The sequence below is a fragment of the Piliocolobus tephrosceles genome, chromosome 8 (assembly GCF_002776525.5).
Source record: "Piliocolobus tephrosceles isolate RC106 chromosome 8, ASM277652v3, whole genome shotgun sequence".
NCBI lineage: Eukaryota > Metazoa > Chordata > Mammalia > Primates > Cercopithecidae > Piliocolobus > Piliocolobus tephrosceles.
The window spans coordinates 101,870,467-101,888,597 of record NC_045441.1 but is presented as its reverse complement, the minus strand read 5'-3'; the positions used below and the strand labels follow the sequence as shown (position 1 = coordinate 101,888,597).

Genomic DNA, 18,131 nt, shown 5'->3' with positions numbered 1-18,131 from the left:
CTTGGACTCGGGAAGGGGAACATCACACAATGGGGCCCGTCATGGGGAGGGGGGAGGGGGGAGGGATTGCATTGGGGAGTTATACCTGATATAAATGATGAATTGATGGGTGCTGACGAGTTGATGGGTGCAGCACACCAACATGGCACATGTAAACATATGTAACAAACCTGCACGTTATGCACATGTACCCTAGAACTTAAAGTATAATAAAAAATAAAATAAAATAAAATAAAATAAAAGAAATCACAATGAGATATTAAATCAGCCCTATTAGGATGGCCATTACTGAGTCAAAATGTAACAAATTTTGTCAAAGATGTGGAGGAATGGGAATCCTTATATACCCATATAAGGTTGGTGGGAATTTAGAATGGTTTGCTTTTATACAAAACAATAAGGAGGTTTCTCAAAATATTTAAAATTAAAAATGGTATATAATCCAGCAATTTCATTTATGGGTTTATGTCCAAAGTAATTGAAATCAGTCTCACAGAGATATTTTTACTCCCAGGTTCAGTGCAATATTATTCACAATAGTCAAGATATAAAAAACAAACTAAATGTTTATTAACAGACAGATAAAGAAATTGTGGTAAATACATACAATTGAATATTATTCATTCTTAAAATAAGAAGGACATCCTATCATTTGCAACACAGACATACCTAGAGAACACTATGCTAAGTGAAATAACCCAATAACAGATAGACAAAGCCTGCAATATTCCACTTGTATGAGGTGTCTAAAAGAGTCAAATTCATAGATACAGAGAGTAGAATGGTGATTTCCAGGGGCCAGGGTTGAGGAAAATGGAAAATTGTTGCCCAGTGGGTACAAAGTTTCAGTTTTGCAATAACAGTACATTCTAGAGACTTGCTGCATAACATAGTACCTAGAGTTAACAATATAGTGTTATGTACATTAAAATAAGTTATAGAAAAGAGCTCCTGTTCTTATCAAACAAACAAACAAAAAAAACATATACACAACTAAAAAAAAACACAAGAAAACCTTTGGAGGTGATGAATATGTTTAGTATTTTGGGTGTTGTGATGGTATCATGGGTATACACATGTATCTCAATTTATCAAAATGTATACATTAAATGCATGCAAATTTTTGTATATCAATTATACCTCAATAAAGCTTAAACAAATTAAACAAATTATTGAGGCATTGTTGACACACCTTTTGCTTGACTGGGGAAGGCCAAGACACTATTCACAAATGCAGAGAGTTTACTGTTTTTAGTGCACTTTTTTGTTAATCTCAAGTTCATCTTTTATTTATTTACTTTTTTGCAGATGATCAAAGTTTTATTTAACATTATAGAACACTTAAAAATAAACAATATGCTTGCATTTCTGTTGTGTAACTTAGAAAAATGTTTTCAAGCACACATAAAACATCAAGTTTTACCCCAAACAACGATGCTATGCAGCCAGTTCCTAACTGCTGGAGTCAGCACTGCTCTCAACAGACAGCTGGCGTAGGAGGTAGGTTGCTGGTGTCCCTGCAGGCAGGTGGCTTTTCCTATTTGGAATGAAGTCTTTTCTTGTTATGGTTCTCAATCGCCCTTCTAAGTGCTTCATCCTGGATGAGATCCGACTTTCTTATATCCATGTGGCTACAGCCAATTTTAGGGCAACAGGCCTTTTTCTTCTGCTTGTGCTTGGACTCAATAATGCAAACAATGGCTTCCTCTTTATAGGTGTGGCCACACACTTTATTTTTCACTGGCTTCTTCATTTCCAACTGTGTAATGGGGCAGATGAAGTTGGTCTGACTTTGGGTCACAATCATATCTTCATCCACTCCTTCTGTTCCGTCAGGCTCTCTGTCAGCTTGAAGGCCATATTGCTTCTTTAGTTCTTTCAACTGTTGTTTAAACTGTAAAAATTTTTCATTATTTTGAAAGTCCACGTCCGAATTCTTGTTCTGTAAAGCCAAAAATTTATTCTCCACCAATAATTTTAAATCTGGTATTTTTTTCTCAACGTTCTTATTTTACATGATTTATTGTAGATTGAACAGCCTTTACATAATGGTTCAGTTGTCAATCCATTGTAGCAAATTCAACCATCGCCTCATCCATACTATATTCACTACTCACTTCAGTCTGACTTTCCATGAGATCCAAAGCGACACTAGAAGCTGTGTCCACACCAGAGGTGACACAGGCTTGGAAGTTTTTCCAAGGAGGAGAGAGCAGACTCTACACCACTGAAGGAGATGAAACCAGTTGAACCTGAATTTGAATTGGAAAGTCCTGGCATCTTGAAATTATTACCTGGGCCACCAAGCACAGCTGGACTCAATATATGGGGAAGGTAAGTGTTCTCAGTTTTTGGAGGGAGATTACACTCTTCCAAAAGAGTGCTTGATTCTGGTAGTCCAAGCTGTCTGCGTCTGGTGGCACCCTAAAGCTGACTTTCCTCTGGCAGAACGTCTGCTTCCTCTATTTTGTCTTACTTTAACTCAAATAATTATGCTTATCTTGATAAATAGGAAGATTTAATAAGAATTACAATGGCCAATATGGGAAACTTCTGGCATATCAAGAATAATACATTTACGAGGAGCTACGGAAAAAAAAAAAAAAAAAAAAAAAAAAAAGAAAGAAAAAAACCTCAGACAAATACCAAGTAATCTATGATTGACTTTCTTCTAGGAAGTCTCCAAGATAGAAATCCTCAAAGACTGTGTAGAAAAATCCAAGGAAAAATACAATCAAACTCCTTCCAAATCTCTGAAGCCTCCCCTTCTTGTATCACTTTTTCTCTCAGACTTACTTTCCTCATAAATTACACCACTTCTATTCCTTCTGTTCTTTCCCCTAACCTCATAAATAAGAAAGATTTTCCTCATGGTATTTCTCAGGAAATAAACAATTGCATTTTTAAAATCCCTTTGCTGGACTAAACGACAGGTCTATAGAATTTGTACTTAAACCTTAGTTTAGAGTTCTTAAGAACTATAATTAAGAATTTCCCTAAGCCTCAAAAAAGTAGGTAAAATTTGCTATGCAATTCAGTATTTTCTTAGATAATGAATGTCTTGGAGTATTAATTTTTTATCAATTTGTTTTCTTATTACAAGTTGAAAGCAGCAAAATAGAAAAGAAAGATCGAGAAAATCTAAAAAACCCAATATACGTACTTCAAAAATTCAGCCTTGAAAAGCCAAGAACATGTAGGAAATACATTATGTAATAAGACTGTTGGAAACCCCTTTTTCTTTAGAGTAGATTTGGTGGGGAGTTAGAACAGCAAAATGGCAGAACAGTAGGTCCTCCACTCACATTCCCTTCCAGCAGTAATAATTTGATAGTTATCCAGATAAAAACAGTTTGTTTGTAGAACAATGAAATCCAGGTAGAATGTTTTAAAATCCTTATGAATCCTAAGACCAAAGAGGGCTATACTGAGAGATCAGGCCTGCACCCTGATGACAGGCTCAATGATGATGGTCTTGACTAGGGACCCAGAAACAGCCCCCTCCCTCTGTGGATTCAGTTACAACTCCAATTGGCCTTGGTCCTGCCACCAGTGCCATACTCCAGGAGACCCAGATGGAGCCACGCCTTCCCAGGTCTGAAGTAACAGGCTACCAACTTGGTTCTGGGAGTGGATCCTGAAGTGGTTCATCACCCAGCTCCATTCTCTCTCAGCTGTGGTCAGGAACAGCCATAAACACCCAGAAATACACCCAGTGACCTAGGGGGAATCTTCTCAGGAAACCTACAGGAGCCAAAACTACACATGAATCTGGTAACAGCTCTACCATGTGCAGAGCTAACTGCAGATCTTGAAATTTGTTTCAGTACCAGCTCTATTGACCAAGGTTCTGAACGCAGTCTTGCCTATTCAAAGATTAAGCAAGATCTGTACCCACCTGAACTCCTGGCCATAGTGCTGTCAACCTCAGATCTAGTAGCAGCCATGTGACCTGGTTCCAACCCCACTCAACCTGGATCCCAAAAGGAATCTCATTAGCCCAACAAATTGACAGGAGAAGGTTTTTGCCTGCTGAAACCCATCTGTAAAGACTAGAAGAGGTGTTTTGCTCCTTAATACACAGACACAAACTCAATGACGCATAAATCATACAGAATCAGACAAACACAACATCATCATAGGAAATCAATAAAGTGTCAATAAACTACCCCAACGAAGCAGAAATGTATACATTACCTAACAAACAATTTTAAAACAATTATCTTGAGTTCAATGAGATACAAGAGAACACAGATATACAACTAAACAAAATCTGGAAAACAATGCATAAAGACAATGAGAAGTTTAATGAAAAAATAGAAACCCTAAAAAAGAATCAAACAGAGATTCTGGAACTGAAAGATATAATACAACTAAAACTACGAAGGCAGTCTACAAAATGGGAGAAAATATTTTCAAACTATCTGATAAAGAGTTGATATCCAAATTAGGTAATAATCTCCTACATGTCAAGAGCAAAAGTAGATAATAATCCTATTAAATAATGGCAAAGATCCTGAATAGGCATTTTTCCAAAGAAGATACACAAACACTGCCAGCTATCTGAAAGTGTTCAACATCACTAATCATCAGGGAAATGCAAATCAAGAGTACAATGAAACACCACCTCATACCTGTTAGGAAGGTTCTTATCAAAAAGAAAAGAGACAATAAGTACTGGTAAAGATGTAGAGAATCAGGGAACCCTTTTACACTGTTGATGGGAATGTAAATTGGTATAGCCATCATGGAAAAAGGTGTGGAGGATACTCAGAAAAAATAAAAATGAAGCTACCTTATGAAACAGCAATTCCACTTTTGGATATATAAACAAAGGAAATGAAATACATTTTTCAAAAAGATATTTGCAACCTCATGATTATTGCAACATTCTTCACAATAGCCAAAATATGAAAACAACCTAATTGCACATCAATGAATGATTTTATAAAGAAAATGTTGTCTATACATACAATGGAATAGTATTTAGCCATAAAAAGGAAGGAGATTCTGTCATTTGTGGCAATATTAATAACACCAGAGAACGGTATGCTAAGTGAAATATGCCAGACACAGAGAGAAAAATACTGTTTTTTCTCACTTGTATGTGTAATGGTAAAAAGCCAAGCTCATAAAGGCACATACTAGAATGGTGGTTTCCAGGGGTAAGGTTTGGAAGGGGCAAGGTTTGGGTAGATGTTAGTAAAGACTACAAACTTTCAGTTGTAAGATTAATAAGTTCTGGGGATCTAAGGTACAACATAGTGTCTATCATTAATTATGCTATATTTGATATGTGAAATTTGCTAAGAGAGTAGATCTTAAGTGTTTACACCACAAAAGGAAAACAGTGGTAACTATGTGAGGTGACAGATGTATTAGCTACTTTGATTGTGGCAATCATTCCACTCTCTATATATACTCCAGCTCTCCAGATAAGACAAACACACAAACAAACACAGTCAGAAAGGGCTTTCTATTAACTAAGAACATAAAGCTTATAAGTAAGGATTCTTGTAGATATTGGAAGCAAAAGATCATTGGAAGACTCAATATCTCACATTGATTAAAAAAAAAAAACTGTCCAAAAACAGTTGATCCAATGGAAACATAAGCACCAGCAATTTTCTGTCTCGTTTTAAAGCTCCATTGGGAAATACTTATAATATAAATAGATAATAATATAGCTTTCTTATGGGTACCACGCTACCATCAACTCTATTACTATACAGCAAACCAAATCTCCCAGAGTACTCAAACCACTTAAACTGGGAATTTCTAAGAATCCTAAATTCTTGCCTATGACTAACTTGTAACTATGAACTCTGGTACCCGTCTTCTGCAACACGAGTTACATAATTTGTGGGACATAGTGTAAAATGAAAATGTGGGGCCCCTGTTCAATAATTATTAGGAATTTTAAGATGATTGCAGCAGGGCATTAAGCCAAGCATGAGATCCTTGTAACCATGGGGCCCTGTGGCACTGCACAGGGCACATGCCCATGATGGCAGCACGACTCCTCTATGTCATGACTCCTGCAAGTTCGATGGAGAATTATTTTGAAAATGATATTTCCAGATAAAGTGTTCTTCAGCCCCAGAAAATTCTACCCACCATTAAATGATAGCTGATATGTACAGTTACGTACCTACACTATATATAGTTCAAGAAACACCTAAAAACTTAGTTGTTTCCAGAAACATGTGGGCAAAGAATCTATACATATCAGCAAGATAATTAGAGTAAACCTCTGTCTGCCCAGATTAGTCTTCAAAAATTTTGCTAAAGTTTTTCAATACCCTGTTAAGCTGAAGTCAAGGAAGTTTTTGGACCAATTGTATCTATGGACAGTAGACTCATCATTCATTTAGCCAGCCCCAGCAATGTGATTGGTGGAGGATTTATATTGCTTTCAAATTCAATGAGAAATTCACAAAATACTAACTCCTTGTAACTCCTTGCTTTCGAGTAGTATCTAACTCATATTCTTCTCAGTTCCATCTATAGCCAGATTCTTTACAGTAATATAGCCATGCTCAGAAATATTTATTAATTTAGTCTCCAAATTGATAAAACATATTCAATGTTTACTTACATCCTCCAGAGAAAATCAACAATTCTCCTAGAAAGTTGCCTATCAAAGGATTTACTGAAGATATATGTTACTTCTCCTAAATATTGAAATAACATCTTCACAGTATACACAGCCCTAGTGGACTCACTCTGATCTAATAGGGAGATAACACCCTATTACATTCTCTTAATTTGGAAAATCCTAAAATTGATTCTCTACCTAAATTCATCAAGCTGTTTAAAAAGGGATATCAAGCTTCTAAGAAAAAAATTTCAACACCGCAAAACAATTCATTATTCTAGACTATGACCCACCAACTGAAGGCATTATCCAAGAGCAGATTACAAATTATCCCAAATTACTCATAATCAATAATTAAAGGACAAAGGAATTTCTTGCATCAAACAGATAATCTAGATAACAGGCACCAACATTTTTCTGAAATAAAGAAATGAGCTTTTATACTGACTAAATCAAACATCTTAGAACCACTCCCAGAGATTACAGAAACAGAAAGACCTTTAAATAATCTCAAAATGTTCCTTCAACACCCACCTATATGGGTCTACCAAATCATTATAAGTCTTTCTTCTTGTATGTACATGAATGGTTAGGTCATGCTCTAGCTGATTAAGTATGAAAAATTTATATCCTTTACTCATCTTAAATGTGGGTCTACACTCTCAATTAGCAAGTTTAATATCCTTATCTGATGGAGAATATGATTATGCTTCTGTAGTTTGATAATTGCTCATTTTCATAGCATATTATTTAGACGTTCTCACACCAAATCCTTATGTAACATTGTGTACTGATGTGTCTTATCTCACAAATGAAAAGGTAAAATACCAGACTGGTTATGAATAACTACTCCATATTCATGCATATAATCCAGTTTCTTACCAAAAGAAATCAGCTCAAGTGGCTAAACTTTCAGCCCTTTGCAGGGTATGTCAATTTGATTAGTGTAAAAGGATAAACATAATCACAGATAGCTGATAGATTTTTATAGCTCACAGCTTTAAAATTCTAAGGAAACACAGATGATTCTTAACCTCTTCAGGTACTCCTATAAAAATTGGACAACAAATATATTCATCACTTGATGATTCGATGCTACCTGATAAAATTGTGATTATAAAGGTAGAGACCACATAAAAGACATAAAAAGTGTATGTACAGGAAATGCTTACACAGGTCACTGTGCTAAGCCAGTTTTGCTGACTAATGTTCTGTGCAAAGACTTCTTACACAACAAAAAGAAAAATCCATGAAGGTAAAAATTTCCATTTATAGATGCATAAAATTTGACCACCAATCCTGAAGTGAAATACTAAGAATGTATTGTATAATAAGCCATAACAAAGGATGGCTGAATGGTGACACAAAATAAACTCAAATGAATACCTGAAGAATTATTTTTTCATGAGATAACCCACAATAAAAGGAATGAATTGTCCACATTATTAATCAAACAGTGATTGATAACTCTTCTTAATATCAGTGGATATATCCAATCATGTCTTACCTATAGTCAACATAATCCTGGAAAAATTGTAATGGTTGGACATAGAGAAGTACTGTGTCCTAATGTACTTCAGGTGGAGATATTCAAATGTATTTTATACAGTTGCCTTCCCCTGTGGATTATGAATATGTACTAATGATGGTATGCATTTTTTAGACATATAGTCTCCAAGCCCAAAATGCTACCACTATCACCTCATTTCCCATAACCTCTAATTGTCTCATACCTCTACAAGAGCAAGGCTAGAATTTTGCAAGACACATACTCACTTCAGTGGAAGCCACAACAGCTCTAAGGCCCAGCTGTGACTCAATTAGTGTCATAAAATCCAAACTTCCCCGGCATCCCAGAGGATATGTGTAATAGAACACAAAAGTGTGAGACTAGTATCCTATGGAACAAATTTTAATCAGCAAGAGGTAGAAAAGAGCTATCAAATAAATTGATTTCCCCTTTCTTCCCTTGATGGAGTTTTCAAGACTTTTTAACTTAAATGTAGTATTTCAAAAAGCAGTGAATATATTTGGTCTCTCCAGATACATCACTTATGACCCAACCACTAACTAACTATTACATGGAAGCTGTGACCAGTTCAATAATGCATCATCTTTATTTGATTTTCCTATATTCCTGTTTTGCTTCCTTTCTTCTCATTTTTGATCCCAGGAATGGAACATTTATTTTAGCTTCTGTTTTCTAGGAAATCTAGGTCATGACAATTAATATCAGAGGGACTCTTGGAAGTAAACCATCAACTACATTCATTGTCCGACTGTTTGGAAGCAATAGGAACCATATTGCTGGTGACAAGAGAGGTGGTAACAATTTTTGAAATTTAGTGGAATCACAATTACTAAAGCTTTCATCTATGATTAAATTAGAAGAGTGTGCAAGTAAAATGTAAAAACTGGAAAGATCAAGTGGTGCTACTCTGATCAGTATAATGCAATAACAATTATAATATATTTGATGTCTGGTGGTTGCATTAAACAGCATGGGAAGTCTTGCCAAAAAAAAAAAAAAAAAAAAAGATGAGCTTAAGGACACATTTGCTAACATATATCAGACTATGAAACGAGAGAGTTTCAATGGGAGCTTTAATGAAGACTGTCTTCTTACAGCCCCAAGACACACTGTACTAAAAATTTACCTGGTTATAAGGACTGTAGTACTGCAAAGGAAAATGTTTTTCAATAATTGAGGTATCTGATCATCAAACAAGTGCTCTGAGACTAAAAGAGTGGGGCTCTAAGGTCTATGGGACGGAAAAACTGAATATTTTAACTTCCATGTCTCTTTTAACCCTCCTGGCCAAAAGTAGCTACCCTTTAACCCTTGTTGCAAAAGAATCTGTTCTTCTAATCTTTTTCGTTTTCTTCAGTTTCCTCCATTTCATTTCTACCAGGCTGATAACCATAGCAGGCCTGGGCATAGCCTGAGGACAGAGTATAATATCTGCTCAAAGAATAAATCACCGCCAGGTGCGGTGGCTCAAGCCTGTAATCCCAGCACTTTGGGAGGCCGAGACGGGCGGATCACGAGGTCAGGAGATCGAGACCATCCTGGCTAACACGGTGAAACCCCGTCTCTACTAAAAACTACAAAAAACTAGCCGGGCGAGGTGGTGGCGACTGTAGTCCCAGCTACCAGGGAGGCTGAGGCAGGAGAATGGTGTGAACCCGGGAGGCGGAGCTTGCAGTGAGCTGAGATCGGGCCACAGCACTCCAGCCTGGGTGACAGAGCGAGAGGCCGTCTCAAAAAAAAAAAAAAAAAAAGAATAAATCACACCCTTACCAAAGGAATTATAGAAACTAGTTAATATATACCAGCAGAAGCCAAGGCAATGTGTGTGCAGGTAGATTTAAACGCTGTGGTAACCCAGAGAAGCACATGTTGACTTTGAGAGATATGATGAATAGATAGATGAGGGCAGAGGAGGGAGAGATATTTCAAAGGAAATAGAGGCAGTTTTCCAAAATAACTTAAAAAAAGTACTGAAGGCAATTTAAGGAATTTATGTCACCCTTAAAATTTATCATCATGGACTTCAGTTCATCGTAGACACTCATGGCAAACAGGTAATTAGTAGACCTATTTGGTTATTAATCCAGGATCCAACTTTATAACTGGAATAATACACTTCTAAGGTAACAGAAAGGTTCATATTGGTTTCACAATCTGTAGTATAACAGACATATTATAGGACAGGCAATGGGGAAGACCTTATCCCACAATCCTGGCCAAGATAGTAAATTAAAAGCCATTCCTTGGGAGGAATGGTAATCTAAGTCACCATCAAGGACTTGAGTATTGAAGATATGGTAAACTCTACCATATCCCTATTCAATTCATCTTGTTGCCTCTGAAAAAAAACAGAGCAATTTTGGGCAACAAAGGTTGACTATAGTAAACTTAATCAGGTTGTAGCCCATATTGAATATGTCACATCATATGTGATTTTTTATAGAAGCATATCAACATAGACTCTGGCACACTGTAAATATGGTTATATTTTAGAAAGCTTTTTTTCAATCTTCAATAGTAGAGAGGATCAAAATCTGTGTCTTTCCTTAAAACTATACTAATTTTGATAATCTGTGTCATAATATACTCATCAGGAACTTTGACCACCTTGACACTCCAAAGAAAAATTGCCCTGTTCTACAACATTGATGACTTTACATTAATGGTATCATGCAGGACTTGACAAATACTCTAGATGCTCTAGTTAGACACATGTATGACAGATGTTTTGATATAAAACTCCAAAAATTAGGGAACAGCTACAATATTTGAGTTTTTATAATATATTTCACTTTGCAGTGGGTATCAATTTGGCTTTCCTAGAATCATTCTCTACTGTAAATATTGGTTTACTTTCCATGTTTGCAAAGACTATGACAGTACCAGCATCCAAGAGCTTATAGACTAGTCATTAATTGATATAGTATCCCACATTATATTTTATAGGACTAGGAGGCACGTTTTATGACAAAAGAGATGCAACAAACGACACAAGATTCATCATTCTGGCAATGGACTTCATTATCCAGAAATAGTCAGTTGATAATATAGTTGAATGACCTGTTGAAAGTTCATCTAGAGTGTAGGCTCAGCGACAATACTTTGAGGGTTGAAATACTGTCTACTGGGGTACAGTATGTGCACTTTATCAACGGCCAGGATTTAGGGCTGTGTCCCAACAGCTTGAACCCATGGGTTCACGAAGTAAAAGGTGGAAATAAGATTGATTCTTCTTACTATCACTGCCAGTGATCTACTTGATGAGTTTCTTTGTATTCTTAAAACCTTTTACCCTCTCAACCTGGAGACCTAATTCCCACGGGTAAACACTTTTGTTAGGAAACACAGAAAAGTTTCCACTAAAGTAGAAGCTGCAGCAAACACATGTCCACCTGTGCACTTCATGCCAGCCTACCAGTGGGCAGAGGAAAACACTGATATAATGATAAAATAATCATGAGGATCTAGGTTTGCCATTAAACCATGGGAGAAAGGAGAAGTATTTCTTAAACCCAGGTGATCCCTGGGTTGCTTCCAATGTATCCAGACCAAGTAATCATGGTGAAAAGACAAGTTGAGAAAATATGGTTTCAAATCAAGGAGACTAAAATCTTAGATACCTTGGGGAAGAAAATCTGAGCTATGCTATCAGGTGAATAACTCAAGCCAGCCAAATGGTGGTGAGGAAAATCTAGAATGGGTGACTTAAGAGAGAGATTGTGAATATCAATTATAGTTTTCTACTACAGCACCACAAATGCCCTCCAAAACTCTGTGACTTAAAAACACATGTTCTCACTTATAAGTGAGTTAAATGATGAGAACACATGGACACAAAAGGGAGAACAGACACTGATTCCTACTTGAGGGTGGAAAGAGGGAGAGAATCAGAAAAAAAAATAACTGTTGGATACTAGGCTTAGTACCTGGGTGACAAAATAATCTGTACAACAAATTCCCATGACACGAGTTTACCTAAATAACAAACTTGCTGCCAGGTGTGGCAGCTTATGCCTGTAATCCTAGCACTTTGCAAGGCCATGGCAGGTGGATCACCTCAGGTCAGGACTTCGAGACCTGTCTGGCCAACATGGTGAAACTCCGTCTCTACTAAAAATACAAAAATTAGCTAGGTGTGGTGGCATGCACCTGTAATCCCAGCTACTCAGGAGGCTGAGGCAGGAGAATCACTTGAAACCGGGGAGCTGGAGGTTGCAGTGAGCCAAGATTGTGCCATTGCACTCTGGCCTGGGCAACAAGAGCGAAACTCTGTCTCAAAAAAAAAAAATTTTAATTTAATTTAAAAAATAAAAATAAATAAAATAACAAGCCTGCACATGTACCCTTGAACCTAAAATAGAAGTTTAAAAAATAAATAAAAATAAAATTTATGTTATTATGTCTCATCATTTTGTGTACCAGGAATTCAGTAAGGGCTTGTCTGGGCATGTTGCGTCTCCTTCTCACAGCATCATCATCTGGAGAAGCTCGATACAGGATAACTCACTCACAGTGCTTGCAAGTTATTGCTGGTTGTTGGCTGGAAGAAAGTTGGTGCTGGCTGTCTGCTGGGAGCTCAGAACCTTCCACCCATGTGCTTTAGTTCTTCTCCTTTGGGCATCTGGAGCTTCCTTGCCAAATACAGCTGTGTTTTGGGAGGGAGTGTTCTAAGATTAGGATGGAAGCTGCAAGTCTTTATTGAACCTAGAACCAACTCCCAGAAAGTCGGTTCTTTTTCATTATGCTAGTCAAGAAAATCACTAAGACCAGCCCAGATTCAACAGGAGGGTAATTGGATTCCACCTCTTAATGGAAGAAGGAACAAAGGATCTGTGACTATCTTTAATCTCAGAGCTCAAAATCCAGTGCAGTAATGGAAACTGCAGTATGGTTTCTTAATTTTTTCTGAGCCTTTTTTAGACTTATTATTCTCATATCAGGGGGTGCAACTGATCAGAATAGATTATAATGAAGCTATATTGGATCTGGTTTATGCATATTCCCAGATATTTTTAGTTTTAGCTATTTATCTGGGCCTTGCCCAATAACTTTGTTTCCTAACCTGGGTGGAGGATCAAATCATTTCTTACCAGTGCTATGACCACAGTAATCTTCACCCCATCTTCTCATACTTATAACTGTCTCAGTTGTTCATAAAGGTGGGAACTGGGCTTGAGCTTATTTGAGTTGCTATGTTTCATACAGAACCTACAGAAGCTGTAACTCCTAAGTAAAACATAATTGGATCCCAAAAACGTTCTAGCTTGTGATGGATTGACCTTTTTTAGAATTTATTAAGATATGAGCCACACACTATAAAATCCACCCTTTTGATGTGTACAGTTCAGTGGTTTTTCATATATTCAGAGTTGTGCAACCATCACCACTATCTAATTTTAGAACACTATCATCACTTATGGGTTGAATTTTGATCTATGAGAGATAGAAGATGGGAAGCAGACAGGAGAAAAATTGTTCACCTTCTATCCTGTGACAGACTGCATTGAGATGCAGTTGTTCCATATGGCCTCTCTGGAGAGGTCCTGCTTGACCAAACACCCAGCTGCGATTTCTTGTAAAACAGGTGACAACTCAGAAATGCAATAGCTTACATTTTATTTCCATCCTGCCTGCCTCACTTGCACTTTCCCATGCTCTAAATTTCCTAGGAGTGAAATATCCAATAACGCTAGAGCATGTAAGCTTCGCCCCAGGTTCTGTTTTTTAGGGTATGGGTAAGACACATGGCATTCGAGAATTTCTACGTTCCAACTTGTTCTACATCTTACTCCATATGTACAACCACAACATCCTATTCATTATACCCCAATTCTGAGATTACTTTTTTCCTAAACAGTATATTCATTTTCCTCTGCTATTCTTTCAGTCTACAATAGACAATATATTTTCCTAATTATTTACCCATAAGAATTTGCTTTTACTTTAAGGCCCAGAGAAACACACCCATTCGATGTTTTAATTATTCTTTCCTTTGGATTCTCCCTGTCTTCTGTGTATACTTCTGGTGAAGCATTTATTATAATCTGCCTTGAATCATAGTCACACTTTACCACCCATCCTACTACCTGCCAAATATTAAGCTTGCTTTCAGGGCATGTTATTTGTTTATTCTCCTTTTACTTTGTGTCTCCCAAGTTTCTTGGAGCAGTGTCTTCAACATAGCAGAAGATCAATAAATGTTGAAATGAATGTTAAGTATCATAACAGAAGAGCATTTCAGATGCATATATTAGGATTAATTTCAAATGTAGTTAGTAAAGATACTAATCATCTTACTTGCCCTATGAGTTTCAAGCTATAAAGTATTTTGAATCTTCAAGGCATATTTTTCAGAAGATCCAAATTATTTTACTTTATTTTTCTTAGCATGAGGAAATATTGCATTGAAATGGCGGAAACAAAAAGCCACCTATACATTAAATCCTGTCCTACGTAGAGTTACTTTAAAATTCTGTTTTTCATAAAACGCTTTTGTATGTACCTCTACAAAAAACTAAGAAGATGGAAATTTAATAAACCACACAGAAATTCATGCTGCCTGAATAATATCAGCGTTTACCCAGAATATAGTACTTTTTCAGAAAATTCAGAATTAATTTTCCTAAGAAAAAGGTATTACTTCATATTGTTATAAGGTATTAGGTAACACTGAATTCTAATCAACTCCAAAACCATTTGGAGCATTTGTTGCCTTGTATGTTTCCTGCTTTGTTATATATTAGATAGTCACTTAATAGCAGTGGGCTACTATTATTACATAGTGCATTATTTTACAACTGCATTATTGAACAGTGTTGTGCTAATTGCATTTGTCTGGAAAAAATACAGAGTGCTTAGTGGAATTTAGTAATAGGCTTCATTTTTATTTCCAGGGCACTAAAGAAAGCTTGTCATTACAGTATACTAATAATTAAACAGTGGATAATTTAAATATAGCAAACAACTGTTGATGACTCATCAACTCTGCCTCTTCCACACTACAAAATTCTAACAACCTGCCACTTAGAAAGTTCCTGTTGATATGTAAATAAGTGGTTTTGCTTCTTAGCAGTAAGAATCAAGCCACTCAAGCAGTTGATGTGGGAGCTCAAACAACGGAAAGACCAGAGCCCAGCTGCAGGTCTTTCTGCTATTTCAGATACTATTCAGGAGTCTGCCTAAGAAGCTTTTACTTCTCATTCCTCATTTAAAACCACTAGAAGTTATCCACGAGAGGACCAAAAATGTTTCAATAAAAGGCAAATCAGAAAATCACATAAATTAACAACTGGCAAAGAAACATTCACCTTTCTCAAGATAGGTGGAAATATGAGATCTTTTAGTGTTATAAATGGTTAGTCCTTTGGTGAGCCTTGCAAACTGTAGATGAGTGAATCTGAGCCATTTTATGTGAACTTAGCTTTCAGAATTTCAAGTTAAACTCAACTTTTATCACAAACAACAATTGTAAAACACTGTGATGTTGATGCAAAGGTCAGAGACCTCACTGATAAAAACTGCTAATCACATAATATTTATGTCCACTATTCATTCTTGGCACACTTCTGTTTCGAAGCCTACATATTATTCTATTTCATTCTGCTCTGATGCCCATGCCACATCTAGCTAGGGAAATTTTGTTCTGAGAGTGATGTCAATGCAATTTCCAGGAGAGCAGGAATCTTTGTCAATGTTATTTAATTATAAATACCAAGTAAATAATGCAATACCTGGAACATAATTGGTGCTCAAAAAATGTTTGTTGAAAGAAGTTTGGACAAATAGAAGGGTGAAAGGAAGATATGCCTAATGGAGAAAGGAAGGAAGGAAGGAAGGAAGCAAGGAAGGAAGGAAGGAAGGAAAGAAGGAAGGGACGGAGGGAGGGAGGGAGAGACAGAGGGAGGGAACAAAGGTTTATCGATCTATTAATTATCCTTCTTCCTGAGCCTGTAGTCTCTTTAACAGCAATATATCTGTGTTAGTCCATTTCCATACTGCTATAAAGAACTGCCCAAGACCAGGTATTTATAAAGGAAAAAGGTTTAATTGACTCGCAGTTTACCATGGCTGGGGAGGCCTCAAGAAACTTACAATCATGGTGAAAGGTGAAGAGGAATCATGGCACCTTCTTTACAAGGTGGCAGGAAGGAGAAGTGCAAGCAGGGGAAATGCTAGACCTTTATAAAACCATCAGACCTCATGAGACTCACTCATTATCACAAGAACAACATGGGGGAAACTGCCCCCATGATCCAATTACCTCCACCTGGTCCCGCCCTTGACACATGGGGATGAAGAGGATTACACTACCAAAAGAGATTTGGGTGGGAACACAGAGCCAAACTATATCATAAAAAGTTCACATTATTTGACATTTAGGTATTATAGGATAATTTTGACAATCTGATGGACAAACAGGGTTTGGGGTGTGTTTAATATTTCTCAGGGTCATTTTAGTGTCATTCTGTCTGCTATATATGAAGATTTATATAAAATTAAAACTAGATCTGACCAATATTAGTAAGAATTCAAAGACTTTTAGCTAGAGTCTCCCTGTGGAAAGGTACATGGACTCAGGTTGCTACCCAGGTTAAATTTTAAAAATTACAACATATCAGGCTTTAATCATAAACCATCACACAGTGAAGAACTACTTAGTGGATGATTCATTATGTATGAGAGTTTTATTGCATTTTTTTGCATTAATCCAACAGATGAATGAAATATCACTTTAAGATACAAAAAACAAAAAACAAAAAAACCAGACTTAAGCTATATGCAAATTCATTTCTCTTCAGCTCTGTTTAGCAGAACATTTTTCAAAATAATGTCACACCTGCTGTGTGAACATGTTATTCTCTAGGTACACAAAATTAATTACTTATTAACATCATATTCACAAAAACCTCAAGGCATATCTTTGAGGGAAAAAGCAGAAATGAATGTGTAGCTGAGCTCAGTCAAAGGAGAGAAAAGTAAAAACATGGTAAGCTCTAAGTAAAGTTTTAAAATAAAACTGACAGGGAATTCATTTAAATTTTATCATTTAAGTGTAAAACATGAAAATAATTTTGTTGACCAAAAAGATAGCAATGAACAAATATTGAAATAGATGGCTCTAAACCACTCACTTCAAGTAAGTGTTTGCTGTTTTCAGAGGTTAATAACCCACAGTTTGAGGGTCAAAGCAGCTCACAGTATAAAAGCAGTACAAGGCTATAGTATCTACCCTATAGTGGACAAGGGCATTGCACTTCCATTAAGAGTGTCTGGCTTAGAATCAACTCCCTCGTTTTTTGGTTGTGTGACCTTCAGCAACCTTTCTATCCCAATTTCTATATGCTGCACAACAGAGAGAGGAATATATTTATCTGTTGGATTTATGAGGCCTAAATACATATAAAGCTCTTAGAACAGTGCCTGGCAAAGAATAGTAGTTCACAAACACCAGAGTATGGCTTATGGATCAGAAGGAGGTCAAATTAGAAGTAACAAGACCACTTAGAAGTCCAAGTCGTATTGCTTCTTTCTCCTATGTTCTGTTAGCTCACTCCAATTCCTGGAGTTAAAACCCAGTTTAAAACAGACACTAGATCATTACTGGTTTTTTTGCATATCAATTTTTATGTAGAGTTAATGAATATCAGACAAAAATTAAATAACATAGAACATCAAAAATAATTTAGGCTAAATTTTTATTATGTTCTTTAAAAGAATAAATTAACATTCATCATCACTGTGATTATGGTAACATGAATACAATTGCAAATTTATCAGTACACACAATTTATTCTTTTCATAGCTTCATTCATGAAGAACTACATAGACATATTTCCTATAAAACCCACAATGGAATTTATGCATTTTGGTTCAAAAGACAACAACATATCCGTAGTTAATCAGACTGATTTGTACAATGTATCCTTTGTTTGCAGCCAAAGGATATAAAATCTTAAAAGTTTACCCAGGAGGATATTAGAAGGTGAATTTCATGAGCATAAA

At 36.3% G+C, this 18,131-nt stretch overlaps 1 pseudogene; it reads right to left on the bottom strand.

Annotated features, from left to right (window-relative positions):
• Positions 1-1,537: 1,537 nt before the first annotated feature.
• LOC111520408 lies at positions 1,538-2,280 on the bottom strand (annotated as a pseudogene).
• Positions 2,281-18,131: the final 15,851 nt, after the last annotated feature.